This window comes from Pseudonaja textilis, chromosome 4, assembly GCF_049901715.1.
Source record: "Pseudonaja textilis isolate UNSWEBS1 chromosome 4, rPseTex1.2, whole genome shotgun sequence".
Classification (NCBI taxonomy): domain Eukaryota; kingdom Metazoa; phylum Chordata; class Lepidosauria; order Squamata; family Elapidae; genus Pseudonaja; species Pseudonaja textilis.
In genome coordinates, this window is record NC_141993.1 from 20280093 (window position 1) to 20303586 (window position 23494).

Here is a 23494-nt window from a genome sequence, read left to right on the forward strand (position 1 = left end):
TATAAACCTGTGTACTACAAGTAGTCCTTACGACTGGTTGCTTGACAACCATTTGAAGTGAATATGGACCTCCCAAAAGATATGTACAACCTGGATTCAAAGTTCTGAGGCTGCCACTTACTTTGTGGTCATGTGATTGCATTTTGGGTGTTTGATAACTAACTCACTTGACTGCAAATTATAATGTTTGCAGAGAATGAGTTCACTTAATGACCACAGCATTTGCTTAACAATCACTACAAAAAATGTCATAAAATGAGGTCATTTGTGTGGATGTCTCAACTTACAACCCTCATGACATAGGACAGAAATTTGTGCTCCATTACGGTTGTAAGTCAAGGACCAGCTGCATTTTACCCTTGATCAAATAAATCTATTTTGTATTTTTTCTTGTAATCAATCTTCTAATAGATGTTTGTTTGGACACAATTAAGTTGATATTGAAGTCTTGCTGTATAACTTAGTGTCATGTCATCTTCTTGATAGAATGCATAGGTGTATCTCTTGAATCATTTCCAACAAGTGAAAGCAATAACTTGTCTTTTTGTTCTTCCTTTTTGTCCTTTCTCAATGTTCTTAACTCATTAGCCCCATTTGACACATACTGCAATCTGCATTCTTTAACAAGTGCATTTGACTTTTTTGTTTAGAAAAATCTCCCAATTATTTAACTTGGAATGCCCAAATAGTTCTTTTTCCCATGAAGACATGTGCTGTTTATTTAATTAATGGGTTTAATTAGTTTGAAAATAGTTTAAAATAAGCAAAATCCAATTCAGTCAACTTTATCTATTTAAAATGTTCATAGTCCAAAATCTAATTTATTTCCATTTCTCTTTATCCATGCTCCTATAGAGTGTAGGAATACTTACCAAGCAGTCAAATTGCTTTGCTGCTTTAAAGATCTCTGTAACTTGTACATACTTGTAATGCAAATGTGGTTTAGAATGTGGAGTTTAGATTAAATTCAGTGTCCACTACAGGTCCCTGAGGCTATGAGCACTGCTATCCACTGAGGCTATGAGCACCATCTCTCTTCCTTGGCTTTTGGCACTTTTACTTTCAAGTTACCTGCAGAGTTCCTACAGTTTCCTTGCAGGGATATGCTTTCCATAGCACATAGGCACAATCTCTTCAATTTCTCCTTATCCAGAGAAGCCCTGCCAGTCTGCACTCATTGTTTGGTTGTAGTTCTTCATTCAGCATTGTTCCTACTCTTCACAGATGCATTAGTCAGCCATTTTCTCCACTTGGAAGCCTCACTTGCTATGGTTAAGAATTTTATTTCTCCGGCCTTTGGCTGTAATAATAAAAGTTAATTTGATTTTAAAATAAGTTACAGACATAACTTTCAGAGGACAGGGGAACGAAGCACACCACATCTGTTCAGATTAAACTTGAGTTATTCCATTTTGAGGACTTGGATGGTGCTAGTAAAAGTGCCTCAAATTCCCTGTTACAATTGGAAAAAGCTAGTCTTTCTTTTTTCAAAAAATGCCTAAGGCAATATAAATAATTAACACCCTCCCCTTTCTTCCCTTATATATAATTCCTCCTCCTCTTCCTCCTCCTCTTTCTTCCTCCTCCTCTTCCTTCCTCCTCCTCCTCCCAAACTACCTTTTTAAACTTTGGTTAAAGCTTTGTTTTCTTCTGTTCCCAATATTGCAGCAATATTTAAGACAGTTGCTTTTTACACTGTTGCATAAATATTGAAATTTCCCCAATCCTAGGCTTGAAGTTCTCAGCTTAATTTTCCAACTGAAGAAGCAGAGAAGGATTGTCATTTTCTAGGAATGCAAAATATCTCTACTTTGCAAGGTTGCACTTGCTTTATTAGTTCACACTGCTTTTTAGGGGACATATTTTAAATGACTTTTATGCAACTGCCCCCAGAGGCAAAAGGATATTAGTAGAAACAAAAGAGCTGGAATCAGAAGAGAACAGCCCCTCACCCTCCACCACCTCTAAACTACAGATCTATATTATTCATTGGAGCCAGATTGGGACAAAAGGTCTCAGCGAAGTTACAGAAATGCTCGGACAAGATGGAAATTATATACAGAACCTCTGGAACATTGATTTTGAAATTATGAACAGTGTTATACAGAAGGGATAATGAATATTCTCTTGCCTTTTTTTAAAATTCTAACAGGGAGAGCTTTGGAGATAGCCTGGAGAAAACGTTTAGGGTTGCTGTCAGTGTGAAGAGACTCATTTTTCACACTTATAAAATTCATCTGGGACAAAAATATATTTAAAAAATAGCTAAGCGTGGATCTTTAAAACCAAGATCTTCCAAGGTGAAGACAATAGAAGAGATAGTATTTATCTGAAATGGTATAGGATTTCCTGGCTAAGCAGGGGAGTTGGTCTAGAAACCTCCAAGGTCCTTTCCAACTATTCTATTCTATTCTATTCTATTCTATTCTATTCTATTCTATTCTATTCTATTCTATTCTATTCCATTCCAAGGCTCAAATGAAACCTCTTCCTCTAGAACTCCCAGTATCCCTTATGAAAAATTAGGTATTTCATGGTTTTATTGTTTCACTATAAGTTCTGAGTATGGTAATCTCAACATAATAGTTCACAGGGTCAGTCCTGCCACTGGACAAAGTAAGGTGATAACCTCTGGAAGAAGATTGTGGAAGATGCGGAAGAACTGAATAAGTTTCTTTCATGAGAAACTAAATGTTTTCAAAGAAATAAACAAGAAAAAGCACTTTTGGGACAACCATGATCTGGATGATTGAGAATCTCCGTAGACATTGTGGAAGATGGCTAGACGAAAGACCTACATGCCAGATGGCCTGTCCTACAGCCCATTAATCTAGCCCATTGGCTTCAAGTGCGGTGGAAGATATTATTGTCTTATTGGTGTACAAGAAAGCGGTCTTTGGTGTACACGAGGCTTCTTTATTGTCTGCAAAAAACCAAGTTGAGTATCAGTATCAAACTCTTGGGTCTCTACATATTATTATGTAGACAAAACTGAATGTGAAGCAGAATTTCTAAAAAGAAAAGAATCTACAGCTAAGCTTGATGTTTGGCAGACATAGGAGAAGGATGGGAACGGGGAATGGATTTAAGGTTTTCAAGAAAACAGAGAGATTCTGGTTTCCCAACTCATTGTAGCTATTCTGTCAGCTGTTTTGTGTGTTACTTTTAAAAGTTTAGCACAAATATCCAAAAAGTCGAAGTATATTACAATCCATATCTTAACCGCGGCCAGACTGGCATTTGCCCAGTGCTGGAAACTACCCTCTATCCCCACTGAACTTATGGTTATTCAGAAAATTTTACAATGCGCCGAAATGGACAAACTAACCCAAGCATTAAAAAATAAAGAATCTTCAACCTATTATAGCAATTGGAATCCTTTGTACATTTGGCTTAATCAAAGATAGATCACCTCTAAGAAAATTAAGGCCGAGGCCTCCGAAGCAGAGATAAAGAAAAGCACCGCCGACGATAGTTTTGAAGAAGAAAAGACCTTACAGACAGTCACAAAAATATGGTTTTATTATAATTGTTTTCCCTACTTTTGTTTTCCCCACTTTCCCCCCCCTTCCCTTCCCTCTCCCTCATCCCTCTCTCAAGCTTTCCTCTCTTTCCCTCTTGGCCTATGCCAAGACCTGTTCGTCTTTTTGTTGTATATAATTTGTAGCTGTCTTGTTGTTGTTTTTAAAAAGTAAAACTAATAAAGTTTATTTTTTTAAAAAAATAAAAGTTTAGCACTTTTCTGAACAAATTCTAAGTTTGTGTTTAAAATTAGCCTGAGGAATAGGCTGTGTTTATATAATACAAGACAAATACTCAACGTGTACTAGATTTGTGGTTTAGCCTAGATACAAAGGGCTAAAACCTGGAGTTTCTAGGTAAAACCAAAAGAGAGGGTTCTGCTTGAAATGCAGCTCCAGTATATCTGTATATGTTACCCTTCTAGGTAGTCCAGACAAGAAACACACCCAGGAACATTAACACCATCTTTATGGTAAGAAGATCTCTTCTGAAATGCTTCCCATGCTTTTCACCCACCTACAGACAGAACTGCCTCTTATCAGACTGTTGCCTAAGCTGCAGGTTTTGCTCTTGTCTCCCAAGGTCATTTTTACAAACCATCATAATATGATCATTAGGTAGAGGCGAATATTTCTCTCTCCGGGCACATTGAGAATATATCTGCTGAATAAAATTCCGCATTGGCGACAGGAAAGGCATCTGGCCAGTAAACACTCAGCTTCATTCAAGTTGCCTAGACTCCAGCCCGCAAGGGATCATGGGGTTGTTAAAAGAGGATGAAAAGAGGATCATAATATGATCATGGCTTGCAGATTCACTGGCAACAGTCCAAAATAGCCCTGCATGATGAAAATAATATTCTGCGGGCCACTCTGATCCTGTTATAAAGAAGTTTAGGGAATAGTTATGGTATGCAAATTTCTGTGTAGGAGAAGGCATGGCAGAACTTGGGGCTGGAATAGAAAAGTGGATCAGCTTGGAATCCCTACATAGCCACAAAAGAACTCAATCCACTTGAGAAATGTTGATACTCATCTGGCTCTACAGTGCTGACCATTAGTTGAGAATGTTCTTGTGCATAGGCTTTTAAGCAATAAATTAGTTTAATTGAACTTTCACATGTGGACTTGCTGTTTGGCACCCAACAGTCTGCTTATTTAAAGGCTTTTTCTTCTAGTCCTGGTTCAGAACTAATTGTGCAGGTCAACAAGAAAAGAAATCATACCATTAGTATTGCACGTAAAGGAAAAGCAATACGATTACACAACCGTTTAAAACAAAAATAGAAATATAACATTACACTAAGGTGTATTGTTCAAAGACCAGGGAACATGCTCCACAATGTGATGGCTTCAACTACACCCATCATGGCATTTGCATGATGATATTGTAAAGTTCGGCTATAATTTAAGATCACGATGTGCCAACTTAAGCAGAGGCTTTGAAGAACAAAATCTAACTTTAATTGATCAACAAGGTTAGGGTAAGACCTATCCTCACATACACACAAGATAGATATGTGAAGAAGGTTACAAAAGCATATAGAAAAGTAAAGCCTTGTTATACCTTTAAGATTCTTTAGAAGTAGAGTAACTGCATTGTAAAACACCCTAACTTAGATTTACATCTTTCTTGTAAAAGACAAATGTCTTTCCAGCAATGTTTACCTTTCATTATGTCTTCTCCTATTGTCCTACTAATTGATCACAATTGACTCCTTAAGGAGGCTATTAACAACATACTTCAAAGGTGTGGATTCTTTCAGATGTAGGTAGTTACATTCCCAGAGAAGTATGTTACCTTCTCAGGGGGTGACGTTGGGGTGAAACATATCAATCCAGGAAAACAGATGGATTCAGATTGATTTAGATGGGACAATCATGTGTCTTCATAGGAGAGGGATGTAACTGAATGCAGGCATGTGTTATTACTTGTTTTATAACATGTGAAAGGTTAAATAAATATTTTCTACAACAGTAAAATAAGAAATGCCTATAGAGTAATAAATACTTCTACAGATATAAGAAAACAACTGCCTAACATCAAGATAAGACATGCCTATAGAGAAACTTTCATGCTTTTTTACTACATTTCTTTATTTATTATCCTTCAATGTCATAATGGATGAGTCATGGTTTTCTCCCTTTGTCTCCCCTACAGACATCTATAGTTTCACATCTGAGCATTGTCCCTGAGAAGACACCATCCCAGGTTCTGGGGAAGAAATTACATGCACAATGCACCAAATGGTATACACAAAGTTAGGCCACCCCAGATATTCTGTATTCTGTTTACGTAACTCTCCAAAACCATCTAAATCTCTTGGAAAGAAGTTTGGCTATTGCCTCCCTTATGCATTCAATCTTTGTAGTGGAATTCTGGTTGACAGGCAGCTAGGCCTGAAGATGCCATTTTTAACAATAGTGGCAATTCAGTGTACTCAGTGGACTCTCAGCATTGTCCATCATCCCATGCCTAATGGGTTTGCAGTCATATGATTATCTGCAAGTCAAGAAGAATTGCAGCTCCCTAAGTACTTTGAAATATAGGGATGTGCAGAGAAATGTAGAAGGAATTTCCACATTTATGTTTCACTATCTCAGGGATAGTTTTCGGTGTTTTAGGCTCAAACTGTTCTCTCAGGGGTGGGATTCTACCAGTTCGCACCTATTTGCTAGAACCGGTTGTTAACATTCTAAGCAGTTTGGAGAACCAGTTGTTAAAAGAAATTACTGGCCTAATCCTGTAAGAAAGGCAGAAAGGAAACATTCTGGTGTTGCTTACAGAAACGGCCTCTCCATTAACCCTTATTACATTCTTGGCAGGACTCGACTTCCTGTCTCAGAAACTTCTCTGGAGTTTTTTTCCCTCTTTTGCTGGAACTTTGCTTGTGTGGAGTGACCATTCAAATTTACAATGGCACTGAAAAAAGTGACTTATGACCATTTTTCACACTTATGACTGTTGCAGCATCCCCACAGTAATGAGAGGCCAGGAGAGGAGATGCATGCCTCTATGTGAATGATATTGAGTTGGCCACACCCAGCCAATAACAAGACCACCAAGCCACACCCACCACCTAAGCCACGTCCACAGAACCATTTGTTAAAAAATTGAATCCCACCCCTGTGTTCTCTCCTCCTTTATAGTTTCATGTTTTTGGCAGCTTCCCACAGTTAAATTGCCTATTTTAGGTGTGATGCTTTGTCTTGGGAAATGTCTAATTGAATGGGAAGCATTCCAGGCAGCTAAGAAATGGCATCTGCTGGATTCCAGGCAGCTAAGAAATGGCATCTGCTTTCTATTGTGACAAAATGCACAGGTGCCACAGAGGGCACAGCTCTTGTATACTCTTAACTGAGGAACAGTATACTCATTTGGTATGATCATCCTCTTCTAAGCACACAGCTTTGGATGGGATTGGCATGGAACAGTAATGGAAAAAGAGGACACTTATTATAATGGAAAATATCTGTAGCACAGGGTTGAAATGAGGGGTCCTTGGTACTCTCTGAGCTTGCTTGTTTTTTTGCAAATGTTTCATTACCATAACTAGATAATATAATCAGTGCCATTAAGGAGTGCTGTTTACTGTCAGTTTATATTTTGGTGCCTTGCTGCCTGTGTGGGTGGAAGTTGTCTTAGATATTCTTTGGGTGGGCCATTTATTGATGGTTCTTTGGTAGTTTCTTGATTGGGTTATTGTTTACTTGATAATCGGTCTGAAGTTAATCTTGGAGTTAATCTATGCTGATCTGCAGGCTGATTACTGGTGGAGAGATGCTGAAGTCTTTTTGTTCTCTTTTGGTTGATTGTCTCTTTGCATAGTCTATATATGTTGTTAATTTCTATGTATCTATTGATAGCTGATTTGTCAGAGTTCCAGGCTTTTAGAAATTCCCTGGAAATTTTTGAATTTGGTCTGTTCTAAGATTGTCACATTTTCCTAATTGAAACTATGGTTAAATGTGTCTATAAGTTGTGAAATTAAAGAATTTTCATAATGTCTTCTGACTGCCAGTTGGTGTTCATAAATGCATTCTGCCAGTCTTCTGCCTATTGTATATGACTCCTATTTTTTTCTACAGAGGTTGCTGGGTCTTTTGGTTTGCTTAGAATGATTTGAAGAGCTTTAGTTGGCTTGTGTGCTACAGCGATTCTATGTGGTTGTAGTAGTCTGTTGGTGGTTTCTGAGGCATTCTTGATGTATGGCAGTGTAATTCTTTTTAGGATTTGTATTGGTTGTGCTGTATTGGGTTGAGTGGACCTTTTTGATATTTTTTTTGTGAGGATATCCATTTTGTTGGAATGTGTTGTGTGTTAGTATGGGTGGTTTTTCTGTAGACCTGTGTTTCTAGTTTGCCATTGTGGTTTCTACTGATCAGAATGCCCAGGAAGGTTGAAAACAACAATTTGCTGCCCTTCCTGGAGTAGCGAATTAGGGGAATGAAATGTCTACAAGAAAACAAGCAAGCTCAGAGAGCACCAAGGACCCCTCAAGAAGATACTTGTCTAGCTAATCACCTCAGCCAGGTTAACCTTGCCAATCAACAGGATTACAGTTATTATGAGAAATTGGCAATGCGTGTTTGTGTGTGTCAATGAAACATTCAAGTAAAATTCCTTGAACAAATTCAAATTTAGCACCTGGTTTCTCTATGAATATCCATGTAATTTTCTTGGCAGCAGTACAAACGTTATTTGCTTTCCTCTGAGCCATGGTGATGCAGTGGTTAGAGTGCAGTATTGCAGGCTACTTCTGCTGACTACTGGCTGTCTGCAATTTGGCAGTTCAAATCTCACCAGGCTCAAGGTTGACTCAGCCTTCCATCCTTCTGAGGAGGATAAAACAAGGGCCCAAATTGCTGGGGGCAATATGCTGATTCTGTAAACTGCTTAGAGAGGGCTGTAAAGCACTGTAAAGTGATATATAATCCTAAATGCTATTGCTACTCCTATTTATTTATTTGGTTTCCAATCTAGACAGCAGTCCTGATATTCCCATTGTAGCGCTGCTCAGTCTTACTTCAGGTTTTTTCCCCCCAAGATCAGCTAAGGCATAAACCAACTATGTGCTGCTTCTTCCTGTGACAATCATATTAATTAGATCTCATTAAGTAAAATAAAATTATACACTATTTTTAAACAGCCATCAACAAGTCAGTCAAAGAAAAGGTGCAGCCTTTTAGTCTGAAAAGGTTATATCTCCTTGTTTGATATGCTCATTGGCTTAACCTTAACCATGTCTGTAGATTAATAATGTGTTTAATTCATAACTCAAAGATGTATTGACCATTTTTCTAATTTATAAATTTTTAAATTAATTTTCCTATTTATGGTTAGACAAAAGAAAAAAAATGAATCATGAGGGTGGAAGGCTGGAAAAATGAAAAAAAAAAAAAAAACCTTTACCAACTGTGCAGTTGTAGGAAAAAAAACATGGATCATATATAATCTACATGTATAAATCTGTCCATTCACTACTAGTGATTGTGGACAACATGTTGAAATACGGAAACAAAGTAAGAATCTCAATCCACCGAATGACAGACATTTCCAGTACTGCAATATTACTTCCTAGATTTCAACTTAGTCCTCAGGATATCATATGACACTTTGGTTGGCTCCATACCTCTAGTAAATTTTCTTGTTCTTTTTTTCTTTTTAAATTGGCAGCCTTCTGCAAAGGCAATACCAAAACCAATCAAAACTGGGCTCAGCATTGAAAACATCCTCGGAAGCTAGAGGAGCTCTTCCATTTTGCTTTGTAATAAATGAGTAATAGCTGGTTGCCCAAGCTCACCACAACAATCATTCTGTAACAATGCCCAAAATGTATTTGCAAAGCTGAATATACATCCAGTGTCCCTCTCTCACCCAGGAAATGAGGATTTCTGATTTCTCCATAACTCTAGTTGATTTATATATGAAAATTAGATCTCTCATTAAATCCATATAATGTGAAAAGTTAGGAGGGGTTGATCATATAGATTTGGTCAGCACAATATAAAAAAGATGTTGAGACTATGGAAAGAGTGCAAAGAAGAGCAACAAAGATGATTAGGAGGCTGGAGGCTAAAACATGAAGAACGTTTACAGGAATTGAGTATGTCTAGTCCAGGGGTGGGATTCAAAAATCCCAGCAACAACTTCGCTGCCCGGTTGCTGGGAGTGTGTGCAGTCCCAGCCAGTCTATGGGAATTGGATACTTATTTAGGAATTATGAGCTGTCCCCTTAAGGGAATGCATCATGGTAAATGTAGTTAAAGGTATCCTGGGAAATGTAGTTCATGTCACATGGCCACATCTGTAATCCCGATTGGTCACTAATTTGACCCTCGATGGGTTGTGGGAGTTTTCCTCACTTTGCCTGGATTCTCTAACTAATGGCAGCTGCTTTCTATCATTACGAGAGGGGTTAGGAGATAATCATCTTTTACCTTCAAGGCAGATATATAAAAGATTGGTCATTAAAGAAGAACTTCATCACAAATGTGAGTTATGAGGATACCTGATGAACTAATAAATGTACTTTGTTATGGACGCCTTGTTGAGTTTATCTATCTGCATCTGCACAGCATACAAATCCACCACTGTGCAGAATACAGAAAAATAAAAGATGGTTATTTGTAGTCCTGAAGCCCAAAAATGGCAAAAGGATTGCTTAATTTGAATTCCTGACACCAAAGAGGATTAAAAAGTAAAAGGATGTATCTGGATGTGAAATTTGAATTTCTGTCTTAAAGACAAAGATATGTTGAAGCCAGGAATGAACGTGGAATGTCTTTATGCCTTATGCCCCCTCTGACGTTCAAAGACAATTTGAACTGGCAGGCAGGGTAGAGATTGCCCCCCTTCCACTTGTGTCTTCCTGCTATTTCAAAGACTCATTTTACATAACAAGAGGGAAAGCAAACTTCCCATCTTTCAAGGGACAGCACAGTGTGCGTGGCCATGGTGGGCAAGGCCTACCAGAACTTCCTGTTTCTGGCTTCCAGTGGGCCTCCAGAGCCTGGGGGAGGCCATTTTCACCCTCCCAAGGGTCTGAAGGCCTCTCCTGAGCCTCTAGGAGGGTGAAAGCAGCCTTCCCTGGGCTCTGGGGGCCCACAGAAGCCAGAAAAAGGCCCATTTTATGACTTCCAGTTTTTCCAGAAGGCCCATTTTTCCCCTTCCCAGAGCCTCAGCAGGGACCCTGCACTTACCTTCATCAAAAATTGGCCACGTGGAGACTCCTGGGACAGGTGGGGCAGGGCAGGCGGGGCCAGCCAGTTGGTTGAAATACCAATTCGGCGAACCAAATGTAACTTTAACATCTCATTCACCAGAACCGGTCCGAACTGGTAGAATCTCACCCCTGATCTAGTCTAGTAAAAAGAAGGACTAGGGGGTGACATGATAGCAGTGTTCCAATAATTGAGGGGCTGCCACAAAGAAGAGGGGGGTCCACTTATTTTCCAAAGCACCAAAAGGCAAGGCAAGAAGCAATGGATGGAAACTAAGTAAAGAGAGAAGCAGCCTAGAACTAAGGAGAAATTTCTTGACAATGACAACAATCAACAAGTGGAACAACTTGCCTTCAAAAGTTGTGGGTGCTCCATCACTCAAAGCTTTTCAGAAGAGATTGGACAGCCATTTATCTGAAATGCTATAGGGTCTCCTCTTAAGTAGGGGGCTGAAATAGAACTCCTGCAAGATCCCTTCCAACTCCAATGTTCTATCTTCTGTAACACAAAAGATATGGACTGATAGAAGTGTGAGTTGAATGATTAAAACACAAACTTCTGAAACAAGCTTCTATTAAACCATGCTGTACAATACTGTAAAGAACACCTGCCTCAGGCTGGCTGGATTCAGCCCTCTTTCAATATTTTTTTGTAAAGAAACACACTGTTTTTATATCGCAATTAAAATGTCAAGTTCCAAATGGGAAAAGTGCTGACTTATCTACTCTAATCTTTTTGTAAAACTATTGTGCAAAAGTGCTTCCCAAGAACACTGAGGTCTGATCAATCTATTTTGTGTGCACTGGATCAAATCCTACCAAAGTATTCTGAACCAATGAGCCCAAATTTGTGTTCTGTAATTATTTTATAACAGTAGAGGTTAAAGGTAGCCAAAGTTTTGTTTCATGTTGTCCGGGATGTGATCAGGCACAGGGGCAATAGGTTCTTTTTGGATCAGACAATGAGCACACCAGTGACTAGAATGGAGGAATTTTAAGCTTTATTATTAGTTTAAGCAAGCAGATTTAAAAGCAAAATATGAAAAGCATATATGATTATAACCAAATCTCATATGGGCTGTCAGGAGCTCCTTAATGATGACAGCAGAGAAGCACCAAGGGGGTGTTGTTTCCACAGTAGCCAGTGCTAGGTTCCATGCAGAAGATCTCCATAAACAGCAACAACCCCAAGGATGATGATGATGATAGTTAAAATCTGGCACCATGACTTCATAGACCTGCTATGGTCAGGAGACTGCAAAATCTGATCTTGATTGGCTGGCACATGACTTTGGGATGGAAATTGAAAATCTGAAACTTTCACAATGGGAAAAGCATTGAATCTACATGGAAATTCTGCCCCACCCCCCTTTTCTTTTCTTTTCTTTTTTTCCTTTACTTTTGTTCAACAAGCAAGATAGCTCAAAATGAGTTCTAAATGTCTAGACTTTTCTTAATATGAAGAGAAAAATATGTCACTAAACTTTCTGGAATAACAGTGGTCTTCTGCATTGCCTTTATACGTGAACTGTAGATTGTGAACTTCAAATGACTGAGAGACATAACATGTACAAAGCCATCATGCATACATTACACCTTAATACAATTAGTCTACTTTGTTTTAATTTAATTAATTAATTTTATCTTCTGGTAGAACAGGAACCAGCATTTCAAACTGCTATGTAGTGAATGGCTGTGTGTTCTTCCTATGTGCTCAAAACAGCTCATTTAAGCCATGTTAAAAGCTTAGTTAAAAGCAAACATTAAGTTTGGCTAGGTTCTTTGGCAGTTTAGCATGTTATATGAATAGAAAACCTGGCAAGTTTATTGTTCAGGATATCCTTTGAGCCAAGACATAGGATTAAATCAGTTAAACAGGTTAAGAGAATAGTTATTTTAAAATTTAGCAAATTTATATGGGTACCATCTTAACTCGAAGAGGTAACAAAAATCTAAATGTTATCATAAGCTGCCCAGAGTTGCCTGACAGTGAGATGAGAGCATATAAACTAAATAAATAAATAAACACAGCACAAAATACATTTAAAAAATCTAGCTAAAAAGAATAATCCATGCTCCTTAGAGATTTTCTAATCATGTAAAAACAAAACATACACACAAGGGTGGATTAAAAATCAGGAGTTAGAACTTTCTTTGAGGAATGTAAAGATTGTTGGGAGAAAGAATATAAGATTGGTTTATTTGATCAAGGTTAAAATACCAGGTTGACATTTCTGTTGATGTTAATGAATTTTTTTTGGATTGGGACTGTTTTTAAAAAATATATCTTGACTATTTGAAGAGGGGAAAAAGGAGGGTTCTGTTAAATATAAATGGAGCTATAAATACCAAAGGAAAGATTCAAATTGGGTGTAACAGATAAAGTTTGCAATATTTGTTATTTCTAGCAACCCTTATTGTAATTTTGCTGATTAATATGTAGAGATTAGGCTTTAAAGATGGGGTTATAAAGAATGTGCTCAGACATGAAATGAAGAGATATTTGGTTGCATTTTAAGGTATAGTGATAAATTGTTAATGTTGATTTTATTTGCTGAGGATGAAGGGTGGGTGGGTCGTTCTTTTTCTTTCCTTTTTTCTTAAACCTTTGATTTAACTTTTTAAATGTATATAAAAAGCATTATGCAGCTCTATCAGTTTTACCCATACAATATAATGTTGAATAAATTTATTGCAAAGAAAGACTTTCTTCAAAATCTTACATTTTGAATTGACACATTTCATGTTGGTATATCATAGTAAAGATGTGCTCCTTTGGCTTTACATACTTTTAGCAATATTAAAACCTTTGTTTTTAATAGCAAAGATATTATTGTAAGAAAAACAGAGTGTAAAATGTTGTTATGTATATATTGCTTATTATGTTTTTATGGACACTTTCATTCTGATCTCATTTCATGAACACATATCCAATTCAGTTTAAAATTGTAGTAAATCAGAGTCCCTAATCTGGGAAATTTGAAATTATCTCGTATTTTGATGCAAATGAAAAAAGAACCAGACAGATGGTCTAGAAATCAAAGAGTGTTTAAGGTAAGTTGTAGTGATTATGTAATTATATGATTATGATGGATTCTGGAGTTCATTTATATTTCAAGAACACTCCGTATTTTTATTTCTCTATACTATTTTAAGCAAATTCATATGCTGTTGAATTCTTCTGATGAGACATCCCACAAAGATTTCACTTCATCAATTGTGATTTCCTGTTTGGAAAAGAGAGGGAGGGATGGAGAGAGAGAGAGAGAGAGAGAGAGAGAGAGAGAGAGAGAGAGAGATGCCTTGACCCATAGCTGGAGCTCAGTCATTGGTTCATTGCTCTCTCACCACAATTTACCTCACAGGGTTGTTGCTGTGGAAAAAATAGGAGGAAAAGTCTTTGCATAAAAAAAATAAAGTAAAAATCTAAAAATAATCCCACAATTACAGAAGTAATAAAACTGATGGTAAGATTTCATACTCAAATCCTCTTTAGAATAATATTGTATATAACAGATTTTGGAAAGCCAACAATATAGAAGCTGATCAAATTTCTGGTTAAAGATATTCCAAAGCATAAGTGTAGCAACAACCAAACGATACTCTTCTCTTCCTAAAAGTGGTGCACCATTAACGGGCCTCATGGATTATACAAATTGGGCAGTCAAAACTGGTTGGAAAAGACAATTCTGCAAATACTTCAGTGCCAAGTTATGTAGAACATTAAGGTTAAGATCAGCATTTTGAATTGTGCTTAGAAGTACATGGTATGCCTGACAGTGAGATCTGCTTTTGAAATGAATAACAATCCATAAACAGTTTTGAGCAAACAAAGATAGAGTCAAAAAGCTGGAGCAGAGAATCAACTAAAACAGAGAACATAGCACTAAACAGAAATGAAAACAACTCACCCACATGATTAAATAAACTTAAATAAATAAATAAATAAAAGTGGTAATAGGCATCTTGAATGTAATCCCCAAACAACTGGAGCACCACTTGAATTCTTCTGGCATTGACACCATCAGTCAATTGCAAAAGGCAGCTTTACTTCAAACACCTTACATCCTGCAACAATACTTTTAACAGCATCAAACATCTGCCTATCCTAGATCCTTGGAAAAGACTGGATAGTTGGATAAAAATGCCAAAATGAATCTACACATCTGACTAGCTGTGCAATGGACCATAATAATGAATATAAATGGCCTTCTGATTCCTATTTCCCCAGATTATTCTAGACTAGGGGTGTCAACATCAGGGTTGTGTTTGACCTCGGAGGGCTAGGGGGTGGGCATGGTGGGTATGACACAAGACTCATGTTGGGGGCACCTGTGGTGGCCAAGTGCTAAAGCAGGACTTCTTTAGGACCCACCCTCACTCTCATAATCTTCCTTCCTTCCTTCCTTCCTTCCTTCCTTCCTTCCTTCCTTCCTTCCTTCCTTCCTTTTTTCTCCCCCCATGCCCTGTTTTTGCTAGAAGTGAGCTGGTCCTTTGCTGTTTCCAGGCCAGCCCTGCAGGCTAGATATAAACACCCTTGAGTTTAATAGCCCTGTTTTAGACTTTAGGGGTAGGTTTCATAACTTTGAATCCATAGCTTAAGGTTCCTTTAAGCACCCACTTTCTATGGCAGCCTTTAATCCAAAGTTTTGTAGATCAAAGAAAGTTTTAACTTCTTCTCTCTACCCCTCATTGGAGAAGAGTATACTGTTCCTTAAGAATATTTAAAGGTCACTAATAAAGATGGAAAGATTTGATGCTACTCTTAATGGAAGAATGTCTGGTGAAATCTCAGATATTGCTGAAATGAATAAATTAACCTTTTCTTTTAGAGAAAAGATACTATCTACACATAGTGATCCCTGGAAAGCTCTTATGGATGGGGGGTTTTTTGCCAAAAAATGGGGAAAAATGAATCTATGATTTAAGGCTTTGATGATTAGACAGAATGGTTTATAAAAATGAATATTAAGATGGAATCATAGAGAGATGTTACAATTTAATTGTACTTTAATTGCTATGAAGTACATTTTAGTGTTTTTCTTCTTAGTATTTCTTTCTTTTCTAGTTTTGTATAACTTTTTTCTTCTTTTCTTGTACTTTTTATTTTCTCTTTGCTTTGTTTTCTCTTTTCTTCCTAACTTTATATTAGTTTATATTAGTTTTTAATCTTTTTAAAAATTGAATAAAAATGTATGAATATTTAAAGTCCACTTAAAACTTACGGGTCACTGAAGTCACTATAGGACCTCAAAAACTGCAACAATTATGCTACTTCAAGAATATACAACATCCTCTGTATAGTTTAATAAATATCTTGTTTTGGCTTATTGATATTGTTTTGGACAAACCAATATAGCAAAAGGACTTTTCTTCTTATTGGTTAATCTACTGGAATACTATATTTTGTGTTTTGAAGAAGGATCAATTAAAAGGGAAAAAAAATCACGGAGGTAGGTAGGAGAGGAGAAGGAGGAGGAGGAAATGGAAAAACCACTAAGAAAACTTGTAATTTGATAAAATATTAATTATTGTTAAACTTTTTAAGCATAATCTGAAAAAGAACAATTTCAGAGTTATTATTCAATCATTGTTTTTTATCTTGTTTTAACTTTTATAATTTTAATCCATTTTTAAATTTATAAGCATTGAATGTTTGTTTTATTATGATGTAAGGGGTTCAAAGTCACATTAGCCGCAAGATGGATGGTGAATATATTTAATAAACAAACAAACTAATAATACCAATGGATTGGGCCTGGAGTAAATGTCCTTTAGATTGGAGAAGTAGCATATAAATAGAAGTTCTCAGTTTTATGAAAATGAAAGGCTAAAATAGGGTGAGAATTTTCAAAATCTAGCTGACAGAACAATTCCTTTAGATATTGGTGCTTCCAGAAAAAACAAAAGCTTTTCAATTGCTCTAGAATTTCAGCCATACAGACTTTTAACTGACAAGACAGAAACTCTAACTACGTGACTATGAATAATCATACTGCTTTTCATTAAATTAAAGTTGTCAAGAGACTTCTCACAATTCTCCACTGAATATATTCTGTTCTTAACAGTATCTAATATCACACTTACATTAACAATAGTTTTAACATATAAAGTACAGACAAATATCTTTCTTCTTCTTTATCAAAGCTGTGGCAGATGAAGGAAGTAGCAGAATTTTTTTTTTTCCTTCAGGGCTATCCAAGCAATCATCAATCAAATCTCTTCCAATAGCACAAAGAAAGATTTGATTCATTTGTTTTAGGTTTCAAAGAAAAGAAATAAAATTAAAGAATAGATAAATAATTACCAGGATAGTAACACAGAGATTGCTGAAATGTATGCTGAAATATAGGATTCTTCCACAGTGCATATATATATATATATATATATATATATATATATATATATATATATATATATATATATATATATATATATATATATTTGTAAATTTTATTTGAGTTTTCACAAAGAGAAAAAAATACAAATAAAACATCTTTTTTTGAAAGCAGCATAATCTCAGGTTACATTTCTTCGTACATACACAAATTCAGGTTCATGCTCATTTTTATATTCTATTCCATATCTTATTACTATTTTACATTTTCTGCATAGCTTCTCCCCTCTTTTAATTTTCTCAATTTTATTTTAATTATCTCATCTCAATTCAAATCATTGTATTTATATTTTTTGTCTGGCCTGTTTCAATTATCTGTTATCTTTTCTCATTAAACAAAATTTCTCCTGTAGTTACTGATTGGAGTATGACGCCTTTATATCTTTTACCTAAAGTTGTAACATTCAATATAATACATAACTTCCATTCGGATTCTGCTTGGTACATTCTTAAAATACACACTGTATTCTTAAAAAAAGAAAAAAAATTATAAATGTATATAATTAAAACAACATTCCATTCCAAGTCAATTCTATCATTAATATTAATATTCCCTTCCTAATTCAATTTTCTCATTTATTTTATTTCACTTATTTTATTCACAAACATTTCACTAAATTACACTAACTATTTTATCCCTCATTTTAATCATACGTTGTTTCCAATTTTCTAAAGTTATTTCTATTACTAATATAACAATGCAATCTTATGTACCTTTACAGAATCCCCTTTTCAGTTAGATTTTTACCCATTATCTCTAAATAGGTCCTGTTTCTCTATATCTTGCTCCAGTCCTTTGTAACTTCTTTTCCTTTCCTACTTCCCTCTCTTCTTCTCTCTCCCTTTTTTACCCCCTTGTCTCTCTACCTCTATTTCTCTCTTCTGTATTCCCCACTTATGTTGCTTTCCGGTATTATACTTATTTTTTGAATTATTTTTCTTTTCTTTGGTTGTTTTTTAAGTCTTAAATTCTCCATTCTCTTCCCCCACCTTTCCTTTTTCTTCCCCACATAAAATTACTTGTTCATTAAAGATGGCTTCTTCTTTGTCCCAGTCTTCTTGTTTTGCAGATGTTTCTTGTTGTTTCTCATAGTTCCAAATCTCCATTTCTAAGAATTGAAAAACGAAGCCAAAAGAACCCTTCCCTTCTTGTGCATCTTCTTTGTACTTTTTAAGTTCCATTTTCAATTCATCCAGAAGTGGTGCCATTGTATACATTTTTAAACAACCACCCGATTGATTTTAGTCATTCAAATATAATAACCAAGAATCCAAAGATCACCAAATAATCCAAATACACGCAAGCTGTTTCTTTTTTGCTCTTTTTTTTTCACTTTCTCTTCCTGGGGTTACTATTTAGTTGCAAAGTTTCAGTTAATATGTATCTTTTAGAAGTCTTGTTAAAGTTTTACTGTAGATTCTTTTTAATTCCAGGCAGTCTCCTCCCTCTTCCAGATCCTGCCCTTATTCTTTGTCTTTCCCTTCCTGCTTATGAAAAAGAAAGTTTTTAATGTCCAGAAATCTTTATTATCCCTTTGGCATTTTGTTTTATTTTCAGCTTAATTGCCTATTGATGTCAAAGCAGATTTTTCCAATTTCTTATTTAAGTCTCTTAGTTTTCAGTATAGGGAAGGAGAGAGAAGAAAAGAAAAAAAGCCAAACCTTTCCCTTTTCACTTTCCTTCGCTGCTTCCAATTCTTCTTTGGGAGCGATGTTATTTTTTGTAAGTTTAAATTCCAGGGTACCTTGGTTGTTGCTTTTACAATTTAACCCGGTCAGCCAAAACTTTCACTTCTTATCTTCCTCCTGCACATTCTTTTCCGGTCGAGTTCTCCTTTGTGGTGGCCATTTCTGACCACCGCTGCAACCGCCTTCGGGAAAGGGAGTAATGGCCAGCTGAGGAGGAGAGATGCGGCTCTCCTCAACCCCGCTGGCAGTCTCCCCCCTCTCCACCACCTCTATGGGGTGGCTTAGCCCTGAAACCAGCTGGTCCAGGCCACTCCAGTGGCGAGCCCAGACAGAAACCGCGCACGATCACAGATTTCTGTCTTTCACCAAAGCCCTTCAAACCGGAAGTCCTCCACAGAGGATAATTTTAATGATGAAGCATGGGGACTACTGTATACAAACAAATTTTACATGTAGAATTGGTGATAAGGAAAATATCTGATAGTTGTCACTTTGTTTTCAAAGCTGGTTCTCATATAGTTTTGGCTATAATAACCCATCATAATAAATAGCCTTCCATGTTGAACTATTTATTTATAATATTTATTAATAATTATTAGTAGTAAACCAGGCAGAATCATTGGGAATCGGGGGGGGGGATATGAATTTAAATAATAGTAATAACAACAATAGTAACATTGTAGAATTTATGTTGTCATATTGGGGAATCAAAATTTGTATTGCTACTTGTCTCTTACTTTACTATGAGGATGATATGGAATGCATATCCTATAGATGGAAGAGATTGGATTGGAAGAAGAGAGTTGATTGAAAGGACAAGAAACCAAAATGGACATGTTTTTTTAATGTACTGTAAGTAACATTTCTTACTGTTTCTATTCTCCTTTTCCGTTTGATACCAAGTGTCACCTGCCTGGTCAGTGTAGAAATTACCAGTAACACTTTCAAGCCTTACTAATATTCTACAGTAAGAGTTATATTTTATTGAGAGTTGGAAGGGACTTTACAGGTTATCTAGTTCAACACCCTGCTTACACAGGAGACTTATACCATTTCTGATAAATTGTTTTTAAAAGCCTCCAATGATGGGGCACCCATGACTTCCAAAGACAATTTGTTCCATTGGTTGATTATTCTCACTGTTAGGAATTTTCTCCTTAGTTCTAGGTTGCTCCTCTCCTTGATTAGTTTCCATCCATTGTTTCTTGTCTTGCCTTCAGGTACTTTGGTAAATAAATTGACCCTCTCTGCATTGTGGCAGCGCTTCAAGTATTAGAAGACTACTATCATGTCACCCCTGGTCCTTCTTTTCACTAGGTATATTCAGTTCCTGCAATCATTCTTCATATATTACAGCTTCTATGCCCCTAATCATCTTTGTTGCTGTTCTCTGAACTCTTTCCAAAATGTCAACATCTTGAGGTTTCAATACTATATTATATTATATTGACTATTGAGATTTCAATATTCTCTTAGGCCAAGGGATCATGATATACATGAAAAAGTGAAGCAGGATTAGCTCAGGGTGATAACTTTAAGCAAGTTATGCACATCAAAACAAATAGAAAAGAGTTTTAGTAGGTTTGGTGTGCTGCAGGAGGAGAGCCACTAAATTCCACATAGTGTCACATAGTTGATGTGCAACTGATAACTAGGAAATGGTTGATATAAAAAACATCTTGGAACACCTTTTTATAAAATTACTGCTTTAGAATAAGTGCATCTCTGATTGTTTATCTCTGATTGTTTATGGGTGATATATCCTTGATTGTGCATACACATGCTGAATGGCATGTGTTCCAGTCTACTTGAAACAGATTTGTATCTGCTGCTTTGATTGACATAAAGATAATTAGGATCGTAGTTCATTGTCTGGTGAAGTGACAATGCAGCTGGTTGGTATTTCACCGTAACTATTTTGTTTCTTTTCTTTTTTTTAAAGAACTTTCATGCTTTGTTATCAGTAATTCCCTGTGAAAGCAGTGTGGTTATGAAGCAGCAGTAATGAATTTATTTTGCTTATTAGAGCCCTTTGAACATTATTCGCTTAATTTAAACTTGGAGGTAAAGTTTAAGGTTGTAAAATTGCCATCTGCGTAGGCTGAGGTTTTAATCTTACTGCTATAAGAATTCGAACTTCGGGGGTCATATGATGAATTGTTTTGTTGCTGGAACACAGTGCAAATCAGAAAGGGGGGAGCCAGCATGTCACATCTTTGATTTTCAATTCTCAATGGATTTCTACCCCTTGATTTATTGTTAGCTAGTGGGCTAGGAGGATGCTTCGGCTGAATTTTAGAGATGCTGGGAGATAAAATGGTCCCGAGGAATAAGCAGGAAACATGAAGATTTTTTTCATTAAAGATGAGAAAAAAAAATTCTCTCTCTCTTTTGCTTCCAGCCTCTTTCCACACCACTGATATTAGACTCTCATTGTGCTATGTATCCATCCACATATACCTTTTAGCAATGATTTAACCTGCATTTCTGTTGCAGGTCTATGTGCATAATTGACTCTGGAATTACCTTTAGTGTGGGGAAGTCCCCAGTTTTTTGACTAGTTATGACCACAATGGAATGGGGAATGAATTTTATTGATTTGGGACAAAGGAAGTAGTGGTGTTTAGCAATTCCAAATCTTAAACTAATGTTGTTTAGTCCATATTTATCCTAATGACAAAAATATATAATCGTCACGATCAGACGTAGTATTCAGCAGGTTCTGACCAGTTCTGGAGAATCTGTAGCAGAAATGTTGAGTAGTTCAGAGAACTGGCAAATACCACCTCTGACTGGCCCCATGAGTCCCAGCTGATTGGCTGGGTCTTCTTTTGTTGTCCTGCACAGGAGAACTGAGCTGGAAAGCAGGTTAGTGGGGTGGGGAGGGAATGGGATTTGTAATAATCTTCCCCCTGGAGTGGGAAGGGAATGGAGATTTTATGGTATCCTTCCCCTGCCAAGCCACGCCCACCAAGCCACGCCCACCAAGCAACACCCACCTTACCACACCATACCCACAGAACCAGTAGTAAATTTTTTTGAATCCCACCTCTGGTAACAATAATTGTTTGGTTCAGTCCTAAAGCTAAAATATAGGTAATCTTGAATACTACATGGTTAAAATTTGGAGATTTTCAGTCTTATGTGTTGCTTTTCTCCTATATTCCTCTCTAGCATAACTTTAAAATAACATTAAAATCATGTACACTGAAATTAATTAAGATCCTCTGGAGCATCTAGACTTTGAGAACAGTGGTTAGTTTAAACTGAGGTTTGGTTACAGCCTCCATAATTATTTATGACTCATGATTATTTAGTTAAAACTTCCCAATGCCAGACGTAACAAGGCACACCAGTTTGTGAAAAAGTGTCTACAGCCATGTCAGAAGAAAATGAACCAAGTCAGTCTGTGACTCATTAAACCAGAGCTAAATTAAATTATGGTTTAAAAGTGATTTGCCCATCTGGAACTCTTCAGATATTGAGCCCAGAAAGTCCATGAGGACCAATCAGTATGGCCAGTGATCGGGGATGAAAGAGTTGCTGTTCAAAACATTCCCAGAACACTGGTTTGAGGGAGAGTTGGTGTAAGATTTATATTCAGGCAATCTGTATTTTCTACATGTGCAAAAGTTGCAAAGAGTAAGGAAGAAAAAAAATTCAGAAAAGGTGATGGCAGAACATGAAACTTGAATTCACCAGAAGGAATTTCCAATGTAATAGTAAAACATAGTAATAACATGAGTTCAAAGTGTGTATTGAGATTTTAATCACCCAATGGGAAATTTTATTGTGCTTTTAGAATTGTCTCTCAATAGCGAAGTCAGTACCTGTTATAAACATGCTCTATACAACAGTTAAATAGCTACATTATTTTAATCAGACTAAGTTATTCTGGAATGTATTACTTGCAACTTTATACTGTATACCCAAGATTAAATTCTCAACATATGAAGCATTTTAATGGATGGCATTGCTACTGGACTTCTGAAATTACATATGACACGATCAATAGTCACTGGTTGTTTTACTTCAATGAATGATTTTTTTTTTCTAGTTGCATCTGTCACTATTTTCCTTTCCTTGAGTTCTTTCATGTTCCTGTTTATTTGCTCAAGCTTTGAATGGATGCTTTCTTTATCAGATAATCAGTACAAAGATGCTTTTTGATGTTGCTTTAGCAAACAACAGAGTCTCCTCACTTCTAAAAGCAAAGTGCCCTTGTTGCTTCATTTCACCTTGTTTTTGTCACCTTTCTGCACAATGAGAAGTGCTTCATCAAAGGAAATTATGTTGATTGCCAACCATGTTAAGAAGGAGAATTTCATTGATTGTGTGTCCCAAAGTACTTTTGCAGGGTGAAGCCATGCCACATCAGCTGAGCTTAGAAATTATATATATGCAAAATAGACAGCCCATGCCCTATTGGGTTATATCATTTTAGAGATATAAACAGAGAAATAGAATGACCATGAGAGAGGAAAGAAAAAAACAACAGTTCTGTAAAAGATGGGTGCTAATATAAATATTTCAAATAAATAACTAAACAACTAGAAACAAGTTAATTTTAGACAGGAAGCTTGCAACTTTTGTAAGTATCTAATGAAGCTCAAGATCTCATCTTTTTATTTACCTACTTAGCAATTTTGACATGACAATTTATA